Below are 18,815 nucleotides of genomic sequence, written 5' to 3' on the forward strand. Positions count from 1 at the left end.
TAAAGTTTGACCGAAGATTTGACTTTTGAGGAAATGACTCTGTAATGAAATTTTGATGATTCCAATAGCTTCGTATGGTGATTTCGGATTTAGAGGCATATCCGGATTTGGATTTGGATGTCTGTAAGATAATTTGACACATTTTGGCGAAAATTAGAAAATGGAAGATTTTTAGAAAGTTTGACCGGGAGTTGGCTTTATTGATATTAGGGTCGGAATTCAATTCTGGAAATTTGAACAACTCCATTATGTCATTTATGATTTGCATGCAAAATTTGAAGTCATTCCAGATTGATTTGATACGTTTCGGCACAAGATATATAATTTGGAAAATTTCATAAACTCATAAGTTCGATTCGAGGTGCGATTAGTTATTTCGGTGTTGTTTGATATGATTTGAGGACTTGACTAAGTTCTTAGTATGTTTTGAGACTTGTTGATATGTTCGGACGGGATCCCGAGGGGGCTCAGGTGAGTTTCGGAGTGGTTTCAGACCATTTCTAGGCCATTTTTAACAATTGGTTTTTGGCTACAGCGGTGTGCATCGCAGAGGTTTCTACTGCACAGAGCTACTTTTGAAAGCTTATATCTCGTAATCTGTAAGGAATTTGGAGATGATCCAAAAGTAAAAGTTGTAGCCCTTTGAGTCTAGTTTCTAGAAATGTAAACTATTCATCATTTGGACATTTGTACAGAAATTTATAATCGAATAACTGAAGCCTGGTACTACAGTTGTTTTGCCTAGCAGTGTGCATCGCAGAAATTTCTGCTGCATAGGACTGACTTTGGAAGCTTATATCTCGTAATATATAAGAAATTTGGCGATGATTCAAAAATGAAAGTTGTAACCCTTTGTATCTAGTTTTCAAATATTTAAACCATTTGGAAGTTGGAGTTGGGTATAAAAACTTATGGTTGATACACTACAGGCTATCTGAGAAGAGTTTGGTTTTTTGAGCATAAGCATGTAATGATCCAAATGTCCATTTTTAGTTCTAGATATCGAAATTTAATTTCGATACTTTCGGGAGTTTGATAATGAATTATAGGAATGATCTAGAATGTTTGGTCTAATTTCATCAAGTCGCGATTGGGTTTTTAGTGCGAAACATGAGTTAATTGTTTAACGAGTGAAATTGGTATCGCATTGAGCAAATGAGCTCCAAATTGAGTTTCGATTGAACGACAAAGTTCGTATTATTATTGTTGACTCATAGGAATAAGAATCGTCAAATTTTTAATTTATATGATGGTGTTAGAGACTTTTTAGTGAAATATTAAATTGCTGGTGCGGACCTTTAGTCACGAAAAATGGACTTTTAGTGACGGGGAATGGGAAAAGGGTTTTTATTGAGGAGTTTTGTTTTTTTAGCTCATTTCAACATTTTTAGAGCTAGGGAACTTAGATTTGGGCGATTTTTTAGGGGATTTTCACCAAATGGATTGGGGTAAGTGTTTCCTACTCGGTTTTCATTATATTTCATGATTCCATGATTATTTTCATCTTTTATTAGTGAATCAATTGGAAGAAAATGGGATTTCTGAAAAATCGTTCAAAAACGAAAATTTAAGATTTGGAAGTTGATTTGTTATCGAAATTTGATAAATTTAGTATGGTTGAACTCATATCGGAATGGGTATACGAATTTCGTAAAAATTCTGTCAGGTTCCAAGAGGCGGGCCCCACGTTGACTTTTTAGAATAAAATTTTAAGTCGACGTTTTATTATCTGAAATTATTTCCGATGAATTTTAATGAAGTTATACAATTAATTTGGATAGATTTGAGCTGTCCGGAGGTCAATTCAAGCAAGAAGGCTATTTTGAAATATCGGCCTAATTTCAAAAAGGTATGTATCTTGCCTAACCTTGAGTGGGGGAAATTACTCCTTAGGCATTGAGTCTTATGTGGAAATTGTGTAATTGGAAACTATGTACGCAAGGTGACGAGTATGTACTTGGTTTATATGTGAAAATTACATTGGTTGAAATTCGTAAACGTCCTTATGTATTAAATTAGAAAATTATTGGAACATAGTAAATCCTTGTTTGTTAAATTTATTTTTATATGATAATTTGGTGTGATTGCCAATTTGATTTTTATGTGAATCCCGTGTTTTTGTTGAGTAGATATATCCTGGAGATAATTTCATTATGGATTATTCATTTGCAAATAATTTATTAAGTAAATTTAAAAGGAGGCATTAATCTATTTGCCAAAAATTTTGATTAAAGAAGGCATTCTTCCTTGATGAATTACTTTCGAGTTCATGTTGTTGAAATTGGTATTGAGTTATAAAGGTCGTAAATCACATTGAGGCAAAGTGTTAAATTGTGAAATATTATTTTGTTGAGTTGTTCACTCCCGGATATCTTGTTAAGATTTTGTGCACATTATGGTCGAGCCATGGGCTCCTTATTGTGGATAATATTGTACTGTTAATTTCTGTGGCAAGTTGTAATATTTGAGCACTTGAGGTACAATTTGTGATATGTTTTGATATTTGAGCACTTGATGTGCAATTTTTGAGTTGTTATGTTTTTGGCATACGTGTGTTGTTGAGAAAATTGTTATGTGTTTGCACGAGATTTCTGTCGTGCGGTTGTTATGTGTTTGCACGAGGTTTTTGCCTTGTGGTTGTTATTGTGTTTGCACGAGGTTTCTATTGTGTTGTTGTTATTGTGTTGCACTATGTTTCTGTTGTGTTGTTGTTATTATTGATACACATGCGGTGGTATAAGGTCTGGGTGTTGAAACACATGCGGTGAGATAAAGTGGGCTTAAAACGCGTGGCTAGTAGGAGAACTACTAAAAGCCATGCGGTGTGATAAGGTGGGCTAAAATGCGGGAAGCTATTTCAAGAAAAAAAATAATTTTTAAAAACTAAATGTGAAGGCTCCCGCGGTGATATAAGAAAAGATTGAAATTTATTTATAATTTGGGACTATGAAGCGGTACCTCGAGAGTGCCCTTTGTTGAAATTTCTCTATGGTTGTACTTGCCTTTGGTTATTTTGTTTTTTCGTGATGTGTAAATTCTTATGTTCTTCTATGATGTATTATTTGATTTTATTATGTGTTTTGTATTCTTTGTTGTATTGTGTTGGCTTTGGCTCTTTTTACAAGACTCTGAGGATTTGTCTTTCTGGTTTTTGAGGTTTGAGTTGTTTTGAATAAAAGAAATTGCTATTATATTTTAATTTAATAAATTTTACATCCAAATCAGTAGCTATCGGATGCTTCATTTTAATTGAAATGTCATTTTCTTCACCTAAACGAGTTCAAAAATAAACTCATTTCTTTGTTGATTTCTTACTTGATTTTAAAAAATTGTAAACTTACTTTATTGAAAATAAATTGATCATATGGATCTTATATACATTGATATTTTAGTACGTCAGTTGTCCGTGCGGTTGTAATTGTAATAGAGATATGGGCACGAAGTGCCGTGAAAATATGAAAGTGGGCTAAGACCCGCATTTTATGATTATGAAATGAGGTGTCACAGAGTGACTTTTATTTGAAAGAATTATATTCGAAAGATTTTTATTTGAACAACTTATATGTGAAAGATTTATATTTGAAGGACATACATTTGAAAGATGTATATTTTGAAGGACTTGATTAATTGATTGTACTTGTGTTCATTATTATCTTGGGCAATATTTATGGTGTTCTTGCTACCTTGCTGTTTATATCACTAGTTGATTATTGTTGCTATAACTGTTATTTGTATTTCTATTATTTTTGTACGCTATATTGCACATGTTATTTGACTAGTGGGTGTCTTAATTTTACCACGTCACTACTCCATCGAGGTTAGTCTTGATACTTACTTGGTACCGATTGTGGTGTACTCATACTACACTTTTGCACATTTTTGTACAGAGCTAGATATTGGAGATATCGGATTTGGACAGAGGTTAGATTGTGATCGCAAGGATTTAAGGTAGAGCTGCTTGGCTGTCGCAGTCCCTTGGAGTCTTTCCATTTTTATTGTACTGTCAACTCTTATCCAAACAGTATTGTATACCCGATCTTTGAGATCATTGCATGTATTTAGTTAGAGTTCGTGACTCAGTATTACCAGTCTTGGGAGGTTTTTATATTTCTTATCGCTTTTGGTTTCGACACTTGTATTAAATTATATGTTTTAAAAAAAATGGCTCGAAATGTAATTATAATCGGCTTACCTAGTCTTAGAGATTAAGTGCCATCACGACGCATGTGGTGGGATTTTAGGCCATTTCAAGTTGGTATCAGAGCTCTAGGTTCATAGGTTCTACGAGTCACGAACGAGTCTAGTAGAGTCATACGGATCGGTACGGAGACGTATGTACTTATCTTCGAGAGGCTACAGAACTGTTAGGAAATTTCCACTTCTTTCATTCATGTCGTGTAGAATTTGTTGGTTTTGGAATTTGAGTCTTTGTATCTCTATTCTCTCACATATGGTAAGGACACGTGCTACCGGGTCAGCTGAGCAAACACCCGCGCAATTTGCTAAGGCCGCAAGAGGCCGGGGCCGAGGTAGAGGCCGAGGAAGGGCACGTGCCGCAGCTAGAGCACCTATCATAGCAGCAGTTCAGGAGCTGCCAGTAGCTCCAGTTGGGGGACAGGCACCAGAGACACCTATTGTTACCCCCGAACTTCAAGAGACTTTAGCACAGTTCCCGAATATGTTTGGTACATTAATTAACTCAGGCGGGATTGATCTCTGTTTCACCAACTATTTAACATATTGGGGGAGGAGTTCAGACCCATATGACCCGTACTCCAGAGCAGCAGGTTCACATTGGTCAGGTTCACGGGTATAGTATCGGTACAACCTGTTATTCCGGTTCAACCTGAGGTCAGGCCAGGGGCATCAGAAGAAGAACAAACAGACTTGAAAGATTTAAGAGGTATAATCGACCTACCTTTAGTGGTACAACTACCGAGGATGTCCAAGGATTTCTAGAAAAAGTGTCACTGTATTCTGCGCACCATGAGTATTGTGGAAGTGAGCGGAGTTGCCTTTACTACATTTCAGTTGTCAGGAGCAGTGTATCAATAGTGGCAAAGTTATGAAGAGGGTAGAGCAGCTGATGCCACACCACCAACTTGGGCTCAAATTTCGGAGATATTTTTGAAAGAATTTGTTCCCCAGACTCTCGGGGATGCATGGTGCACAGAGTTTGAACGGTTGCATCAAGGCACCATGACAGTGTCAGAATAAGCCATCAGGTTCAGTGAGTTGGCCGTCATGCACCTATCTTGGTTCCTATAGTTAGAGAGTGAGTCCACAGATTCAATTGCAAATAATTTATTAAATAAATTTAAAAGGATGCATTAATCTATTTGCCAAAAATTTGGATTAAACAAGGTGTTGTTCGTTGATGAATTACTTTCTAGTTCATGTTGCTGAAATTGGTATTGAGTTATAAAGGCCGTAAATCATATTGAGGTAAAGTGTTAAATTGTGAAATATTATTTTGTTGAGTTTTTCACTCCCGGATATTTTTTTAAGATTTTTGTGCGCATTATGGTCGAGCCGTGGGCTTTTTATTGTGAAAAAATAATGTATTGCTGATTTATGTGGCAAGTTGTAATATTCAAGCACATGAGATACTTAGTCTCTTTATTAGAAGCTTAGGTTGGAAAAGTCAACTGGATGTTGACTTATGTGTAAACGATCTCGGATTTGAATTTTGATGGTTTCGTTAGCTCCGTTAGGTAATTTTGGGACTTAGGAGTGCGTCCAGAATGTGATTTGGAGGTCCGTAGTGAAATTAGGCTTGAATTGGCGAAAGTTGGTAATTTGGCGATTATGGTCGGCAGTGGAAATTTGATATCGGGTTAGGAATGGATTTACGGAAATTGGAGTAGGTTCGTGGTGTCATTTGTGATGTGTGTGTAATATTTTAGGTCATTCGAATGTGGTTTGGTAAGTTTCGACATCATTTGTGGAATTCGGAAGTTAAGAAGTTCTTAGGCTTGAATCCGAGGGTAATTTGGTGTTTTGATGTTGTTTTGAGTGATTTGAAGCCTCGGCTAAGTTCGTATGATGTTATAGGACATGTTGGTATGTTTGGTTGAGGTCCCGAGGGCCTCAGGGTGGTTCTGGGTAGTTAACGGGAGGTTTGGAACTTGGAAAATACAGCTGAACTACTGCTGCTAGAGTTTTCCGCACCTGCGGAGAGGGAGCCGCAGGTGCACGACCACAAAAGCGCATGGGAGGTCGCAGATGCAAGCAATGTTGAGTTGGACTAGAACCGCAGGTGCGAGAAGGGTGTGTGCGAGCCCACTATGAGTCGTAGATGCGGTAGTGAGGAGTTGGTCGATTTCCGCAGAAGCGGAGGGAGACGCGCAGGTGCGCTATCGTAGGTGCGGTATTTGGCTGCAAATGCAGAACCTAGGATTTTAAGTGAGTTCCGCACCTGCGATGGAAATTCCACAGCTGCGGCATCACAGAAGCGGAAAAAGGGTCCACAGGTGCGGTTTCACTGGGCAGAAAGTATAAATAGAGGACTTCGAGATTTTTCCTCATTTCCACCATTTTTAGCTCGGACTTTGGAGCTTTTGAGGTGAACTTTGAAGGGGATTCAAGGAAATTCACTGAGGTAAGTCCCTTGATCCTAAGTACCCTTAGCTATGGCATTTTCTCGTTGATTTCTCATCTAATTAGTGGGATTTTGAAGTGAAAATTGGGGGTTAGGGCTTCGGATTTTGGAGAGTGTAATTTGGAGATTTGAATGATCAAATGAGGTCAGATTTTGATAAATTTGGTATGGTTAGACTCATGAGTGAATAGGATTCCAAGTTTTGTGATGTTTGTTGGATTTCGAGGCGTGGGCCCGGGGGCCGGGTTTGAGCCAATTTTGGATTTTTGGCTATAATTTGGTATTTTGCTTGTGGAATTGATTCCTTTAGCCTATATTGATCGTATTGTATTACTTATGACTAGATTCGAGATGTTCTGAGGCCGAATTGAGAGGCAAGGGCATTCCGACTTTACTTGGTTTGAGGTAAGTAACGCTTTCAAACTTGGTTCTGAGGGTTCGAAATCCCGAACTATGTGTTATACGATTGGTATTGAGGTGACGCACATGCCAAGTGACGGGCGTGCGAGCGTGCACCGTGAAAAGGTGGCCTGGTTGATTCCATGGCACTATATAGTGACTCTATTTTGTTGATATCAGTGTTTTCATCTTGTGATAAAGTAATTGAGCTGTCAATCATACTAGATATTATGTTTAGGCTTTATGCCGGTACTGCTGGGACCCCTAGTGGTCATTTTTTGCTGTCATCTCACTGATTTCATTGATATTATGTACTCAGTAATGTTCATGCATTCTATATCATATCTCCGTCTCAGTTGTTGTTTATTGATACATCATATCATTGTTTCGGGCTAGTTTTCATGATATTGTGAGCCCATGAGTGAGACTGGTGAGATTGATGACTGAGTGAGGCTGAGAGCCTGATTATGAATGACAGTTATGGGATCGGGCTACACGCCGCAGTGGTTATACTGATTTTGTGATAGTGCTTGGGCTGTAGGAGCCCCTCCGGAGTCTGTAACACACCCCCAGTGAGCGCGGTTGATATTATTGAGGGATGGATCTTTCCTGGACATGGATCTTGTCCAAAGTACTTGATACCCGTAGATGGATCTTCTCCACGATGCTAGATTGACCTTCTTCGGTACTAGGTGACTTATAGTCAGTGATGTATATATTCGTGGATGGATCTTCCCTGGGCTGTATGGGCCATATATAGTACCGAGTGGTTGAGCATTTGTGAGTGTGAGCACATGAGGCTAACAGCATGGTGCATCACATACAGCAGGTGCATTGGCATATAGAGATAGCAGAATTATATTCTTTACACTGTTCGGATCTTCCTCACTTTACTGTTTTGAGTTGCCTATCTAATTTGAAAGCATGCCTACATTTCTGTTTAGTTATTTCTATTTTATATGTATCAGTTGAGTTCGTCACTACCTTTCAGTCTAAAGTTTGGACTTGTTACTTACTGAGTTGGATGCACTCACATTACTCCCTGCACCTCGTTTGCAGATTCAGGCATTTTTGGTTGCAGCGGCGGTTGCTGATTGCAGCTTCAGAGTTTGGAGACTACCAAGGTAGTTGCACGGTGCTCGCAGGCCTTGATTCTCCTTCTTTATCACTAGTTGTATTTTCAGGTTATTTATGTAAACACTGTAGTGGACAGTATTCTGATTTAGACGCTCATGTACTCTGTGACACCCTGGTTTTGGGATGGATTGTCTCGTATTTTGGATATTTCTGTTTTCAAAAAGGATTTTCCTAAATTTCTAAATTCCTTCTGTCTTTATGTTCAAAGATTTTTCTGTGTTGGGATGTTGAGTTGTGGCTTGCCTAGTTCCATGATAAGCGCCATCACGACGGGGTAGGTTTTGGGTCGTTATAAGTTGGTATCAGAGCCCAGGTTACATAGGTCTCACGAGTCATGAGAAGGTTTAGTAGAGTCTTACGGAATCGGTACAGAGACATCTGTACTTATCTTCGAGAGGCTGTCGAACCATTAGGAAACTTCACATTCTTGAATTCTTGTCATACGAATCTTTTGATTGTGGTAACCAAATTTCTGTTGTTCTAATTCTCTCACAGATGGTGAGGATGCGTACTACGGGGCAGGATGGACAACCACCAGTACCACCAGTCAGAGCCGCAAGGGGCCGAGGTCGTGATAGAGGCCGCGATAGGGGCAGAGGTGCAGCCCGTACAACAGCTGGGGCAGTACCTGCAGATCCACCAGTTGCCCCAGGTCAGGACCAGATTCCAGTTGTTGATGCACCAGCTCAGGCATCACCTATGCCTATTAGGATTCCAGGCCTTCAGGAAGCCTTAGCTCAGATTTTGACCACATGTCAGTATTGCTTAGGCGGTCTCTATTTCGACCGCAGTAGGCACTTCTCAGACCGGGGGAGGTACTCAGACTCCCGTTGCCGCACACCAGAGCAGGTGGTACAGGTATTCCAGACACCGGGGGCACCACCAGCCCAGCCGGTTGCAGCTGCTCAGGACTACGTGGTTCCTGCTATGCCTGATGATGAGCAGTGTAGATTGGAGAGGTTTGGGAGACTCCAGCCGCCATCGTTCAGTGGTGCAGAGGGAGAGGATGCACAGGGTTTCTTGGACAGGTGTCAGAGGATACTCCATACAACAGGCATTCGGGAGACCAGTGGGGTAATCATTCGCTACCTTTCAGTTCTCTGGGGCTGCATTCAGTTGGTAGGAGGCTTATGAGAGGTGTAGGCCGGTCGGCGCAGCGCCCCTTACTTGGCAGCAGTTCTCTGTCATCTTTCTAGAGAAGCTCGTGCCTCAGTCCCGTAGAGAGGAGTTGCGCAGGCAGTTTGAGCAGCTTCGTCAGGGTGATATGTCTATGACACAGTATGAGATGCAATTCTCGGAGTTGGCCCGTCATGCTATCTAGTTGGTTCCCACATACAGGGAGAGGATTAGGAGGTTTATAGATGGCCTCACTTTTCAGCTGCGATTGCTTATGACTAGAGAGATAGTGTATGGTGCTACATTTGATGAGGTTGTCAATATTGCCCGTCAGATTGAGATAGTTCGCAGTTAGGAGGGGGTTGAGAGGGAGGCCAAGAGGCCTCGTGGACAGGGTGGATTCAGCGGTGTTCCTTCTGAGGGTCAGTTCCACCACAGTAGGTGTCGTCCTTTCGGACATGCTCAGAAGACTCGCACGGTACACCGTGGTGCACCATCTGACCATGGTGCACACAGCTATCAGCAGGGCCAGTCTTCATTCAGTGCACTACCAGCTCACAGTTCGTCTCATGCACCATCAGCTCAGGGTTCATCTGTGTCAGGACCATCTAACAGTTATTCCGGTGCTCAGGGTTCCCTTCAGTCCCCACCGCCATTTGTAGAGAAAGGTTGCTTTGAGTGCAGAGATTGGGGTCATATCTAGAGGCATTGTCCCCGTCTTTCAGGAGGTTCATCTCATCAGGGGAGTCAGCCTTCGACTTTGGCACCAGTTACTTCACCACCCGCCCAGCCAGATCGGGTTGGAGCTCGATCAGCTAGGGGTCGCCCTAGAGGGGGAGGCCGATCAGGTGGCGGTCAGGCCCGTTTCTATGCATTCCCTGCCAGACTAGATTCCATTGTTTCGGATGTTTTGATTACAAGTATTATCTTAGTTTTCCATAAAGGTGCCTATGTATTATTTGACCCTGGTTCCACTTATTCATATGTGTCCTCGTATTTCGCTCATTATCTGGATATGCCACGTGAGTCTCTAGTTTCACCTGTTCATGTGTTTATGCCGGCGGGCGATACTGTCATTGTGGACCATGTGTATCGGTCATGTGTGGTGACTATTGGGAGTCTGGAGACTAGAGTAGATCTCTTATTGCTTAGTATGGACAATTTAGAGGTTATCTTGGGTATGGTGAGTTATCAGATGTTTTGTTATATGGTTTTGAGCCAAGTCGGGGAGTCTTCTATCTATGATTTGATTGCACGATTTTGTACGTTATTAGTTTTTGGGCTGATACATACTTGTTGGTTGGTTATGACTTGTAGAGGTTGATATCGGGGGTGACTTGAGTAAGAAAATTTCTTGAATGCGAGTTATATTGCACTTTATAAAATAATGAGATGATTAAATTATTATTTTGAAGGATGTAGTGCGCATAGGGTGTGAATTTGATCGGTGGTGTTAAGGCAAGGTTACTCCTTCGAGCATTGTTGTGCTAATGAGGCACGTGTCTTTCAGCCCGCTTGGGCGATGAAATTTAGAATCTGAAATTACATTTAATGGTGCCGAGATTTGCGGTAATTCTGTATAATTATGGATTCTACATTTTTGTATAAGAAAGGTAATAAGAAGAATTTTAAATTCGCATAACGTATTTTCAGAGTGAGCGTCACCGTTGAGGTATTTATGGAGGTACTTAAGAAGAGTACAATGGCTTACGGGCCTTATGGTCATGTGGTGTTATGTTAGGGTGTCTTGTAGTTAGCTCTAGGTAAGGATCGTAGAGTTCTGACATGGCAAAATATCAAATTGAAGATAATTCAAAAGAAACTCGAAGTAAATAGGACAACTGGGTAGTAGGCTAGACCAGTGTGTTGATGGCATGATAGATGTGGTGTCGTGCAGGATTAAGATTTACATGTACAAGGTGGCAGTTCATTCTTGAAGGCAAGTTCACGAATTATGGATAGAATGGTCAGTGTTGTATATTTAGAACAATGTTATAGTTGCTCGGTAATCCCTGAGAGGGGTGTGCGGTTGAAGGGGTTGTGTTTTAATTTACGGATGTGTCATTTGGTTGTTGTTGAGCTTATTCGTGTTTTGATATGTTGGGTGAGTTGCTCTTCTATGCTATGAGGGGTTGTGATTCGTTGGTTGTATGCTCCCATGGTGTAGTTTTATTGGGGCCTTATAGCGAAAATGTGCGCGAGATGGGTATTTGGGTGATGCATGAGTGGTTGCGCATTAGTTATGTTCTTTCGGGTTTGTGTGGAATTGTGTCATTTGCTCTCCATGGTTATGGTAATGCGCTTCGAGTACTTGATGCCGGATTGCGTGTGGTTATTAATTTTGAGAATGGTGGCTGAGGTATTTCATGCGGATCAGTGTTTGAATGGGGTCGCGTATTGTGGAAGAGTTATGTTAAGATATGATCCTTGCGTTAGATTCGTGTGTTATGGTTCTAAGGTATGTAATGGGTTCTTAGCAATGTGTTGGGGTGGTACCCGTCGGGCTTACGGGACAATTCTCTTATTTGAGGCATTATCGTGATTGAGTACATTTGGAAGGTTTCTTATTGGTGCACGGATTGCACGGGTTGTGGCTTTAGATAGTATGGGTGTGGCATGTCAGTAGGGTAGCTGGTATTTGATAAGAAGAAGTCGTCGGATCTAGGATGGGTGCTATCAGATTTGATTGTGGCATATTTGGAAGGATAATATTGAAAGTCGGCTTAGGAATTTGCTATGGTTCTTGTCGAAGGAAAGGGAGCTCCACGACTGGTAGATCTGGTGAATGGATACGAGTCTCTGCGTGTTTCTTTCATCATCGGTGGTGTACGAAGGTTTTAGAATAGAGTCTTGCTTGATACGAGGTTTATTACCGGCATGGAGTTGTTTCAAGCAGCTACGGTGATTAGAAATCATTGCTTCGAGCATTTGAGCTATGTGGTATTTGAAGTTTTGAGAATTTAAGTTATGGTTATGGCTTTTGGTACAGCTTGCCCCGATTTATACAGTGTATAGGCTGCGGGATTCTGACCTTATAAGAAATTTTGGATGTTGAAAATTGGATTCTAAGGCTTGTGAGTTAGGTAGAATTTAGAAAATTTCAGTTATGTGGTGTTATCAGACTTATATGGGATAGGGTGACGTGGGATCACCCCCAGGTACGTGGGTGGTTAAGATGGAATAGTGATTTTGTGGCCTGGAAACAACTCTTGGCACGTTCGAGAACGAACTTATGTTTAAGTGGGGGAGGATGTAACGACCCGGCCGGTCGTTTCAAGAGTTATTGCCCCATTCCCCCATTTCCTGCTTCTTTTTGTGTTCTTCAGATATATTATGATGTACCGGGTTAGTTGGTTCGAGTCCAGAGTGGTTTCGGAGTAAATTGAGACACTTAGTCTCTTTATTATAAGCTTAGGTTAGAAAAGTCAACCAGATGTTGACTTATGTGTAAACGATCTCGGATTTGAATTTTGATGGTTCTGTTAGCTCCGTTAGATGATTTTGGATGTAGTAGTGTGTTCGTAGCGGAATTAGGCTTGAATTGGCGAAAGTTGGTAATTTGGCGATTATGGTCAGCAGTGGAAATTTGATAATGGGGTCAGAATGGATTTTTGGAAATTGGAGTTGGTTCGTGGTATCATTTGTGACGTGTGTGTAAAATTTAAGTTCATTCGGACGTGGTTTGGTAAGTTTCCACATCGTTTGTGAAATTCGAAAGTTTAAAAGTTCTTAGGCTTGAATCCGAGGATAATTTGGTGTTTTGATGTTGTTTTGAGTGATTTGAAGGCTCATCTAAGTTCGTATTATGTTATGGGACATGTTGGTATATTTGGTTGAGATCCCGAGGGCCTCGGGGTTGTTCCGGGTGGTTAACGGGAGGTTTGGAACTTGGAAAATGCAGCTAAACTACTATTGCTGGTGTTTTCCGAACCTGCGGAGAGGGAGCCGCAGGCGCGACCGCAGATGCGAGGCTGAGTCGCAGATGTGGAAGTGAGGAGTTGGCCGATTTCCGCAGAAGCGGAGGAAGAGGCGCAGATGCGCTATCGCATGTGCGGTATTTGGCCATAGATGCGGAACTTGGGATTTTAAGTGAGTTCCGCACTTGCGATGGAAATTCCGCAGGTGCGGCATCGTAGAAGTGGAAAAAGGGGCCGCAGGTGCGGTTTCACTGGGCAGAAAGTATAAATAGAGGACTTAGAGATTTTTCCTCATTTCCACCATTTTTAGCTCAGACTTTGGAGCTTTTGAGGTGATTTTTAAAGGGGATTCAAGGAAATTCACGGAGGTAAGTCCCTTGAGCCTAAGTACCCTTAGCTATGGCATTTTCCCGTTGATTTCTCATCTAATTAGTGGGGTTTTGAAGTGAAAATTGGGGGTTAGGGCTTGGGATTTTGGAGAGTATAATTTGGGGATTTGAATGACCAAATGTGGTCGGATTATGATAAATTTTGTATGGTTAGACTCACGAGTGAATAGGCTTCCGAGTTTTGTGATGTTTGTTGGATTCCGAGACGTGGGCCCGGGGGCCGGGTTCGAGCCGATTTCAGATTTTTGGCTATAATTTGGTATTTTTCTTGTGGAATTGATTCCTTTAGCCTATATTGATCGTATTTTTTTACTTGTGACTAGATTCGGGACGTTCGGAGGCCTAATTGAGAGGCAAGGGCATTCTGGAGTAGGACTTTGCTTGGTTTGAGGTAAGTAACGCTTCCAAACTTGGTTCTGATGGTTCGAAACCCCGAACTATGTCTTATACGATTGGTATTGAGGTGACGCACATGCCAAGTGATAGGCGTGAGAGTGTGCACCGTGAAGAAGGTGTCCTGGTTGATTCCATGGCACTGTATAGTGACTCTATTTTGTTGTTATCCATGTTTTCATCTTGTTATAAAGTAATTGAGTTGTCAATCATGCTAGATATCATGTTTAAGGTTTATGCCGGTACTGTTAAGACCCCTAGTGGGCGTTTCTTGCTGTCATTTCACTGATTTCATTGATATTATGTACTCAGTCATGTTCATGCATTCCATATCATATCTCCGTCTTAGTTGTTGTTTATTGATACATCATATCATTATTTCGGGCTAGTTTTCATGATATTGTGAGCCCGTGAGTGAGACTGGTGAGATTAATGACTGAGTGAGGCTGAGAGCCTGATTATGAATGACAGTTATGGGATCGGGCTACACGCCGCAGCGGTTATATTAATTTTTGTGATAGCGCTTGGGCTGTAGGAGCCCCTCCGGAGTCTGTAACATACCCCCAGTGAGCGCGGGTTATATTATTGAGGGATGGATCTTCCCTGGACATGGATCTTGTCCGAAGTACCTGATACCCAGAGATGGATCTTCTCCATGGTGCTGGATTGTCCTTCCTCGGTACTGGGTGACTTATAGTCAGTGATGTATATATTTCGGGATGGATCTTTCTAGGGCCGTATGGGCCATATACAGTACCGAGTGGTTGAGCATTTGAGAGTGTGAGCACATGAGGCTGATAGCATGGTGCATCACATACACCAGGTGCATTGGCATGTAGAGACAGCAGAATTATATTCTTTACACTGTTCGGATCTGCCTCACATTACTATTTTGAGTTGCCTATCTAATTTGGAAGAATGCCTACGTTTCTGTTCAGTTATTTTTATTTTATCTGTATCGGTTGAGTTCGTCACTACCTTTCAGTCTAAAGTTTGGACTTGTTACTTACTGAGTTGGATGTACTCACGTTACTTCCTGCACCTCGTGTGCAGATTCCGGCATTTTTGGTCACAGCGGCGCTTGTTGATTGCGGTTTCAGAGTTCGGAGACTACCAAGGTAGTTGCACGGCGCTCGCAGGCCTTGACTCTCCTTCTTTATCACTAGTTGTATTTTCAGTTTATTTCTCTAGACACTGTAGTGGACTGTATTCTGATTTACACGCTCATGTACTCTGTGACACCCTGATTTTGGGATAGATTGTATCGTATTTTGGATATTTCTGTTTTCAAAAAGGCTTTTCCTAAATTATTAAATTGCTTTCGTCTTTATGTTAGAAGATTTTTCTGTGTTAGGATGTTGAGTTGTGGCTTGCCTAGTTCCACGATAGGCGCCATCGCGACGGGATAGGTTTTGGGTCGTGACAGAGTTGTTCACTCCCGGATATCTTGTTAAGATTTTGTGCACATTATGGTCGATCCATGAGCTCTTTATTGTCGAAAATAATGTATTGTTGATTTATGTGGCAAGTTGTAATGTTTGAGCATTTGAGGTGCAATTTGTGATATGTTTTGATATTTGAGCACTTGATGTGCATTTTATGATATGTTGTAATATTTGAGCACTTGAGGTGCAATTTGTGATATGTGGTGATATTTGAGCACTTGAGGTGCAATTTATAATATGTTGTGATATTTGAGCACTTGAGGTACAAGTTGTGTTATACTGTGATATTTGGGCACTTGAGATGCGAATTGTGATATATTGTGATATTGATACACATGCGGTGATATAAGGTCTGGGTGTTGTAACGCATGCGGTGAGTTAAGGAGGGCTTGATACGCGTGGCTAGTAGGGGAACTACTAGAAGCCATGCGGTGTAATAAGGGTGGCTAAAATGCGGGATGTTATTTCGGGAAAAAATGATTCTTAAAACTAAATGTGAAGGCTCTCGCAGTGATATAAGGAAATATTGAAATTTATTTATGATTTGGGACTACGAGGCGGTACCTCGAAATATAATTGTAATCAGCTTACCTAGTCTTAGAGATTAAGTGCTATCACGACGCCTGTGGTGGAATTTTAGGTCGTGACAAGTTGGTCACAAAGCCCCTGATTGTCATCTCCCTAAAAATGTCATGACCCAAACTCCCTCTGTATAATGTCGTGACGGCACCTAGTCTCTACGACTAGGTAAGCCTAACAAATTGCGGAAAATAACAAACGAAAGTAAAACTTGGCAACTAATAGCAGTGGATAACTGAATAACTAGTAACAATGCCGCTCGGCATGTACAATAACCAATACTCTATAAATACACAGTCTTCCTAAAACTCGGAACATCATAAGTCACAAGCTACAGAAGGAAATTAATATCTCTACACACCAGAGTCTAACAAAAAAAGTACGGAAGGTAAATGGCATAGGAGTGAATAGAGGGGGACTCCGAGGTCTGTGGATGCGGCAAATGTACCTTGAAGTCTCCGTACAACAACAAGCACTCCCAGCTAGTAGCGGGGCTGATAAGAAGTACCTGGATCTGCACATAAAAACATGTGGAGAAGAGTAGCATGAGTATACACAACGGTACCCAGTAAGTGCCAAGCCTAACCTCGGTCAAGTAGTGATGAGGTCAGGTCAGGCCCACTAGTATATAATAAATAAAGCAGGAAAATATACAGTATAATAAGAGACTAGAATTTGACAAAAGGAAACACAGCAAGGCAACAGTGCAACACACAGGGGTAAACAGCAGGGATCTCCCGAGATACCGTCTCGTAGTCCAAAAAATAATATATAGGGAGAACTCCCGAGGTACCGCCTCGTAGTCTCAAAAGTAAATATGCAGGGAGAACACCCGAGGAACCGCCTCGTACTCTCAAAAGTAAATGTGCAGGGAGAACTCCCGAGGAACCGTCTCGTACTCTCAAAAGTAAATATACAGGGAGAACTCCCGAGGAACCGCCTCGTAGTCACAAAAGTAAATGTGCAGGGAGAACTCCCAAGGAACCACCTCGTAGTCTCAAAAATAAATATACAGGGAGAACTCCCGAGGAACTGCCTCGTAGTCTCAAAAGTAAATATGCAGCTCAAACCGACAAATACAATAGTTAACAGCAAAATTTCTATAGTTATACTGATAAAGAACAAGGAAAAGCAGGGAATCAACTAGGCATGCTTCACAGAGTTCAAATAAGCAGTTAAAGCACGAAGACATGCGATATTAGACTAAACAGGATAACTACACATATTAGAATAGCTCAATTAAGAATGAAAACAGATTAATACTCATTTAAACGATATTACTCAAATTAAAGGAAAATAGGTTGCTACTCAGTAAAAATACCCGTGTACGTACTCGTCACCTCACGTACACGGCGCTCACATATCACAACAGTACCAAATCCTAAGGTGATTTCTCCCACACAAGGTTAGGTAAGCCACTTACCTCAAACCAAGCTCAATCAATCGGTAACAATGCCTTTTCCATGAATATCCGACTCCGAATATTCCAAATCTAGCCAAAAATAATTACATATCATAAATACAACTATAATAGACTAATCTAATTAATGAAATCAAGACTTTAACAATAAATTTTGAAAATCGTCCCAAAAAGTCGACCCGGGCCCACATCTCAGAATCACGTAAAAGTCACAAAATATGAACGCTCATTCACTCACGAGTTCACTCGTACCAAAGTTATCCAAATCCGATAACCAAATCCGAATCGAAACTCGAAAATTTATTTGAAGAACTTCTCCCATTTTTCCCAAATGTTTCAACCCAAATCCGAAATTAAAGGATGGAATTAATGATAGATTAGTGGGATATAACCAAAATGGAGTGTAGAATCATTACCGAATCGATGTCTCTGAAAATCCCTCAAAATCTCATCCAAATCCGAGCTCTCAAACTCAAGTTTTGATAAAAATGGCCAAACCCTTGTTTTGAAATGATATAAGTCTGCCCAGTGATTCCTTAATCGCGATCGCGGAAATAGCCTTGTGATCGCGAAGAACAACTTCGCTGCCCCAGGATTTAACCCTATGCAAATGCGTAAAACACCAAGCGAATGCGATGTACTGGCTCTCAGACTTACGCAATCGCGAACGTCCTCACACGTTCGCGATGAGCAAAGCGCGTGGCCCAGCTTTAGCCTCCTAAACTCTACGCGAACGCGACCTTGGCCATGCATTCACGAAGCAGCACTTCCTCTGCCCAGTTAAGCCTACGCAATCGCGACCCCTCTCTCGTGATCGCGTATAAGGAAATCGGATGCACCAGATCACAGAACTTCAGCCATTTCTCTAAGCCCAAAACGCATCCGATAATGATCGAAACACACCCAAGGCCCCCGGGACCTCAACCAAAGATACCAACAAGTCATAAAACACCTTACGAACTTAGTCGAGCCCTCAAATAACATCAAACAACACTAAAAACACGAATCACCCTCCGATTCAAACTTAATAAAATTGAAACTTCCAATTTCTACAACCAATGCCGAAACCTATCAAACCACGTCCGATTGACCCCAAATTTTACACACAAGTCATATTCAACCCTACGGACCTACTCCAACTTCTGAAATCAGAATCTGACCCTGATATCAAAAAGTCCACTATCGGTCAAAATCTCCAAAAATTTGACTTTCGCCATTTCAAGCCTAAATGAGCTAGAGACCTCCAAAACACAATCCGGACATACCCCTAAGTCCAAAATCACCCAATGGAGCTAACGGAACTGACAGAACTCCATTTTGGAGTCGTCTTCACACAGTTCTGACTACGGTCAAAATTCAAAGGCTTAAGCTTCCGTTTAGGGACTAAGTATCCCAAAACACTCTGGAACCAAAAACAAA

Source organism: Nicotiana tabacum, chromosome 24 (assembly GCF_000715075.1).
Source record: "Nicotiana tabacum cultivar K326 chromosome 24, ASM71507v2, whole genome shotgun sequence".
NCBI lineage: Eukaryota > Viridiplantae > Streptophyta > Magnoliopsida > Solanales > Solanaceae > Nicotiana > Nicotiana tabacum.